Source organism: Parasteatoda tepidariorum, chromosome 4 (genome assembly GCF_043381705.1).
Source record: "Parasteatoda tepidariorum isolate YZ-2023 chromosome 4, CAS_Ptep_4.0, whole genome shotgun sequence".
In the NCBI taxonomy this organism is placed as follows: domain Eukaryota; kingdom Metazoa; phylum Arthropoda; class Arachnida; order Araneae; family Theridiidae; genus Parasteatoda; species Parasteatoda tepidariorum.
In genome coordinates this window covers 57,452,459-57,460,083 of record NC_092207.1, presented here as the reverse complement: position 1 = coordinate 57,460,083, position 7,625 = coordinate 57,452,459, and the positions used below count along the sequence as shown (strand labels likewise).

The 7,625-nt window shown below is 26.2% G+C and overlaps 1 long non-coding RNA gene across 1 annotated transcript; it reads left to right on the top strand.

Annotated features, from left to right (window-relative positions):
• Positions 1-7,170, top strand: LOC139425368 (uncharacterized). The gene is made up of 3 exons (XR_011636592.1): positions 1-473; positions 1,781-4,733; positions 6,970-7,170. It is a non-coding gene; the product is annotated as an uncharacterized lncRNA (long non-coding RNA).
• The last annotated feature ends 455 nt before the right edge of the window (positions 7,171-7,625 follow it).

Genomic DNA, 7,625 nt, shown 5'->3' with positions numbered 1-7,625 from the left:
TCACATTTCTTTTTCCTTTTAGGAGGTAATAAATAAAATGTAACACCTATGGAATGTTCGATAGGACCATTTTCATTCGAAATCAGTTTCAACCTTAAATCCCATTTTTCTGGGATTCGGGATTAAAGCTGTGGTGAAGGTGCCTGAACAAACATATGAAAGCCAAGAATGAGGGCTCCGGGATTATGCCTTCTTTTAGTCTTTTGAGCAAATACCGACTTGCGAAATAATGACCACAAGGCGTCGTCACGATTCGAATTCCTGCACAATATCAGTCACGTGATCGAATCATATCTAGGGATTATCAGGTATATAAATTGTGGTGAGTGTGCTGCTAGTATCACACATCACTTCGAATCCTATCATTTACAGTTAGTTCACTTTTGTGAAAAAAAACTCCAAACCAAAAATGAAATTCTTCGCATACATCATTGCTTTATTCATTGCAATGCTTTTCTTCGCCTCCCCAGCAGGTATGAAAATTTTTTATTCTATGCCTATATTTATTCTTAATATTAATTATCTTACTTATTCTTATGATAAATTTGACTACTTGTTAACAGTTCTTGGCAGTTTTAAAACATTTATTCTGTATTCTATTATCAATTCTTATGATAAAAAGGAAGTCGTCTGCATCTTAACAGTTCTTGGCACTTGCAAAACATTAATTCTATTATTAATTCTTATGATAAAAAGGAAGTCGATTACTTTCTAACAGTCCTCGGAACTTAAAAAAAACATTAATTCTAGTAACTATTCTTATGATGAAAAGGAATTCGTCTATTTGTTAATAGTTCTTAGCTTTTGCAAAATATTAATTCCATTATTTATTCTTATGATAAAGAAGAAGCAACTACTTGTTAACAGTTTTTGGAACTTGAAAAGCATAAATTCTATTATTAATTCATACGAAAAGGAAGACGACTACTCGTTAACAGTTCTTTGCCGATGCAAAACATCAATTATATTATTTATTATGATAAAATAGAATTCGTCATCTAGTTATCAATATTTGTTATTAAATATTAAGCTAAATCTAATAGAAATTCTGAATTGTATTTATTTACTCAAAAATTGAATTCAATTAAAAACATTTAGTAATTTAAATTACATTTTAAATTCAAAACAATCTTATAGTTTACAATATAATTGCAAGTAAAATCATTAGTAATTAGTTTAAAATTAAGAGTAAGGATAGTATTTCCCAAATAAGTTGTGAATGAGTTTAATTTGTAATCCGTATTTTATCATATTCTCCTTAAAAATAATTCTTCTCAAGTCTGAATTCACCTTTCCACTTAACACTAAAAGTATTTTTCAAATTTCCTATGCTGCATTTGAAAAAGTTTCAGAATAATAAATTAAATGATCTGTAAACGAGTTTTTAAATTTTTTTTTTCGATTTACAAGTTTTAATCTGGTTTGGACCCATTAGTAAAAGCTAGTATTTTTGATACGAAAAATAAAATGAATAAATACAATTTAGCAGTCTTTACAACAATCTTTCGAATAAAATAGTACAGTTTTTTCCGAGAAATTTTTTGTGGTTCAATAGATTAATAATAAGTAACTAATTAAAATAGAGGGACTTAAACAAAACCCTTTGGAGTATTTCTTAAAAAAAAATTACTTTTATTAATATCAAATATTTAAACAGATTCTTAAAAAAACAGCTTCTATACTTATCTTATATTATTCAGTTGTAAGCAATTTCCAAAATAAATTTATATAAAAATGTGCTCGTGACAAAATGTGTAAATTTTTATATTATTTTTTGTAGTTGTATTTGCTGATGGAGACGACACAACCGCCGCCGCAGACGATGGTAAGTTTTTTATTCATATTCATTTAAGAAAAGAATCTTAGATTTTTAAAAATTCAACACCACTAAATATATTGCCTCCATTCCTTAAATGCAACTTTTTCTTTCTCCGTGTATTTTGCTTCTCAAAAATTAACTAAACAAATGAACAAGAAAAACGGCAGTGAACTGGGATCACATGATCAAAATCCAATAAATCATATATATTTGCTGAATTATAATACACAAATCAAATTAAAATTATTTCAAATCAATAATCGACTCTTAAAGTAATTACTTTTATTTATTTATTATTCTTATAAGTTATAACCAGACTGATTTTAAAAAAATTTTTCGATAAATTTGAATTCTACTACTACGTGACGTTATTTCTGGAAAATGCCATTTTTCATACCGTTGAAAAATATTATACGATATCGAATTTGTATTTGAACTAAATTTTAATACAGATTAATATTTAACTTATTTATATGAATTAACTTCTTAAGATGAATTTATATTACATTTTTTTACATAAACATTCTCCAATTGTAGCATAACTCACAAACATATATATTTCAGTAATTGAACCAAAATATTTATTAGTGTGCAATTTTTAAAAGGTAGTAAAATGACCGCAGCTAGAAATTTGAAATTAAAGTTAATTTAACAAAAGTGTAGAAATTTAATTCAGAAATGACTAATGAGCATTCAAATTTCGCATATCTTATAAGCATAGAATGAAAAACTTTTCAAATCCGTATCAGTGTATGTGACACATCAGGTTCGATTAAAAACATTCATGAGTAATTGAAACGAAAACAATTCCGAAATTAAGTTAAAATGTCCTAAATGAAAACCTAAAACGGAAATAAAGAGCCTATCTCTACTTTAGTACAGTAGACACTCCACTCTACGCATCAGTTAAGCATTTGCTGCTTCGATACTTAGCGTGGACGTTAATAACATATTTTTTTTTTATGTACACGAATAATTCACATTTTATTGAATTATTGATGAGCAAAGAACATTTAAGTCTTAACATATAAAATACTGCTAAAATTGTTTTATAAACCGTTTCAAACCAATTTATTTCCTGCCATGTGCGGCCTGAATGAGAAATATGAGGCATCTATAAAGCGAATTTACGGCTAATTCGCCCTATTTAATATGGTAAAAACTTCTCTCCACATGTTACTAAAGCTTCTGCTACCAATTTATTTCTTGAAATGAGTGGCCTGAATGAGAAACATGGGCCATCTATAAAGAGAATTTACGGCTTATTCGTCCTATTTAATATGGTAAAAACTTCGCTCAACGCGTTACTAAAGCTTTTACAACCAATTTATTTCTTGGAATGTGTGGCCTGAATGAGAAACATGAGCCATCTATAAAGCGAATTTACGGCTTATTCGTCCTATTTAACATGGTAAAAACTTCGTTTCACTCGTTACTAACGATTTTACAATTTCGAGGCTAAAAGTAGACATTTTAAGAATTCAAAATAAAAATTATATTTTTACAAATCAGTACTAATAATTTTGCGCTGTTAAATAAGTGTTTGTTTATGCTTTATGCAAGACTCTAAAACAGATCAACTCTTTAATTATTCTTTTTTCTACGTTAATAAGAAGTATGGACGATATTTAGTTATTCTTTAATGTCCAATAAGTATTTGTTTACATTCTGGAAGTAATTATCAAATTTCGGTGCAGCAAGTTTACTAGGAATTACAATGTGTCAACATTAAAAAAAAAGAATTTGATTGATTTTCTCTGTTTAGTTACTGATACTTTCTTTTCATAATAATGTAGTTAAGTTACATAATAAATTCTAATTATTTTTCTTTTTCTTTACCAAAACATTTGTTATTTTATTCCCACACCAACTGTTCGTAAAACACATAATTTTATGGACTGAAAAATGTTTTGTATAGATCTTATAAATATTTTTGTATTTCTTATGTTACTTTACTTTCATTTTTAATTTTAAGATTATTAAATAAATTGCAAATAAAGTTAACCATGTTTTATTTTTTGTTACAGCTACAAGTAAGTTCTGCTTTTGAATTATTATTTCATATAGTTCATCCAAAATTAGTATTAAAAATGTTTTAAAGATTTGAAAATTACTTTTAGTTTTCTATAACTATAATCTTGTTACAATCTTAATATAAAGTATAATCTTAGCTTTAATCTAAATATATGAAATAGGTCTGAATTACTGTTAAAAATTTCCTCCATAATCTTTATAGTTAAATAAAGTAATAAAATTGGAATTTATAATTTTATTAGAAATATTGATTTAAGCTTCAGTGATACTACGAATTCAGTGCGAGTAAAACTTTTGAGACCAAAAAACATTATTTATAAACATAATTCTCAGGTGAATTTACATTACAAGTGACGTTGACTGTAGAACTATTGAAATTATGAGTTTAGCAGGAGTAAGAGTTTTAAGAAAAAGAAGCATAATTTATAAACATAACTCATCTCGGGTTAAGTGAAAAAACGAAAAAGAAATATAATTTCTTTAAAACAAATTTCTTCCAATGAAGTTTTAATTTTTGATGTAAAAAAAACATAATTTATATATTTATTAATCAAAATGACACTTTAAGAAGCACAGTTATACTAAAAAATCTAAAAAATTAAAACAGCAATTATATTAATAAAATTTTATCAAATTTTATAGCAATTTTAGTATTATCCAATTACAATAAATTAAGTAATTTAGAACAAATAGCGAACACGTTTGATATGTTTTTTTTAAATTTAGATTAAACTTACATAAGTAAAATTTTTAATTTGTTTTGTGTTACTATTAAAAATGATTTCGGAACAAAGTATTCTTGTTATATTCATTTTCAAATTTATTTTTTCCCTTTTTTTAGCCGCAGCAGCTGATGCATCAACTGCCGCAGACGCCGCCTGTAAGTAATTAAGCTTATTCGAGAAAGAAATTCATTCTGAATAATAAGTTCTTTAACATTCTTCTTCAGAAACTAAGAGATTTTAACTTCTTCAGAAACTAAGAACATTGTTCTTCAGAAACTAAGAGATTCACAACTAAAAAATCCAATAGAAAATAGATAATCACAAAAAGGAGATTCTCTGTAGTGTAAAACTAATTTCGTGACAAAACGTAGATCGTGAAATGTATCTGTTTCTTCATCTAGATTACCTTTGAAATTTTCATATAAACTGAACATTTACCGCAATTTTGTGAAGAAAATGAAATATGTTAAATTTTTAACATACTCTATCAGCGAATTCTGTTTTGGAAAATAAATTAAATGTGTGCCCTCTTCCAAGGAAGCTCTTGAGCCAAAGATGTTCTTGGTCGCCTCATATTCTTCTTCACAGACTATGCCAGGATAAGGTCCGTTTATTATTTATAATTCTTATAGTTTGGTTTTGGGATGGAGAAAAGTCCGGTCGTGGCAATTTTGTGCTAGATTATGCCAACTCTCCGTTACAGCTCTGTATCATCTAAACGAATTTTTTTTCTCCTGGAAAAAATTCATATAAGCATCTAAGAATTTAATTTGTCATCAACTTTTCAAACTTTTAATTCAGAATATTTTTTTCTAATTTAAAATGAAGAAATTAATCGCCTGTTTTAGGCATTTTACTTCCCAACAAACAATATTAAATTAAGCTTTTTGAAAATTAAATAAGCCAATTTAATTTTTATTGAAAATTAATTAAAAAGTCATTTTTTAAACCCTTTGAAATAATTATCTCCTTAGAATTATTTGATATTAAAAAAGGTTGAAAGTTAAAATTCAGAAAACTATTTAAACATACAATTTATAACTTATTATACAAAATTAACTATCTTATTTTAAAATTTTTCATTTAAAAATAGTTATTCAAAACTATCCTTTAACAATAAGTCATATTTTCTAAAATTGAGCATAAACAGTCATAAAATCATAGATAAGATCATAGATAATCATAGTCAAAAATCATAGATAATATTCCCGAAACAGAATAAGCATACTTTTAAAATCGCTTATCTGAATAAATTAATGAAGAATGTTAAATTTATTAAATTATTATTAAAGAATTACTTAATTATTAAGCTATGTAATTGGTTATACTACAATTATATATTAACTATATAATTGGTAAATAATTTAATAAACATTTTACAAATCTCATATTAAAATGGTAGTTCAAAACAAATTTCAAAAGGATTAAATTATTGCTTAGCTTTTTATTTAATTCATCCGAACTGTATATATAGAATGAATTAAACATCTTTAAGCTGTAAATAGTTCTTATTAAAATAATTGTGACAAAGTCATCTTACGTTTAAACAATGGCACTTTTACATTCTCTTAAATTTTTTTGGATAATGAAAATTCCTCTTCTTTTATAATCGTTCTTTTATTTAACATTTAAAAAAATCGTCATTAAATCTCTTTGCATTACAAAAAACAGAATAATTTTTAAAGTATACTTTTTCTTCAACACTTCAACCATTTTAATGAACATTGTACAAAATAATCATGCAGTTTCGAACACAATTATTTCCCATTTTGAATATAATTTGAGCAAACGATAGAATTATCCGCAATAACTTTCGTCGAAATAATTTCACAAACCTAAACTTCTTAACAAATTGTCCGTCTATTACGTCTTTTTGATACAGTTTATAACTGAAATTGTTATCTAAACATTGATGAATATTTAAACAATGATCTTATAAATGATGAAAACCATTTACTTTTTTCAAAAATCCCCAATATCGAAAACAGTTTGATATTTTCATGTTTTTTTATACTCATAATCGTTTGCAAATTTACTAAGTTTAATCCTGTGAATTGAAATAGTTATTCCAATAACCCAAAATACAGCATTAGAATAGTAAGCGAAAAATAAATTTATTCCTATTAAGGAAATTTTTTATCAAACTATAGTCTTATGAGCAATAAAAACCATTTTCCTTTTTCCACTAATTCAGCAAAAATAGTTTGATCGGTTCTGGTTTTCTATTCTTATAATCGTTTGCAAGTGTGTAAATAAAAATGTTGTGAAATGAAAAAGTTATTCTAAGAACTCAAAACACTGTTATAAAGCTTCATTTCAAAAAGTATTTGATTCTTTTTATGCTTTTAAATAATTTAAATTGTTCTCTAACAATCTGCCGTTTTATTTCAGAAATGGGAATTCTATACGGACGGAAAAACAGCTTTATGTGTCAGCAACTATGCCATCGTCGCTTCAGTGGATTCATTTTGGTGGCGTTGATTCTTACAAAAAGATCCTTTTACCAGGTTTCGGGATAAAATGTTATGTACCATTTTGATCCACTTTCTGTTCTCTTTTCTGTACAATAAATTCTCGTTTTCTTAAAACGCACTTTTTTTAAGTTCATTTACGTAGTTAAGCACTTACAGCTCTTCATCATTTATTATATGAAACATTTGGAAAGCTAATAATGGTTTTCATGACAATGCATATAACTTTAACATAGAATAGATTGGGAAAAAATAACATCTGCATACTGAACACATTAAAAAAAGCATTAAGAGAACTATTGAGATTTTTATCAAACAAGTCACTGGTTTATCAATAACATTGAAAAATATTTGTAAAACACCTGCATCTTATTATTTCCTATTGACTAGAAAAATCAACTATACCTTTTACTTATAATTAACAAATTTTCATGCTCAATTTCTCATTGACCTTAAATTGTTTTCTTATTTGTAGACAATTACTAGAAACATTACGTAATGTGTACGTCATTATTTTACTGCGACGTCATGGAAACATTTCCTAAGTTTCTCCTCAGAAAAAATATTATAGTTCAC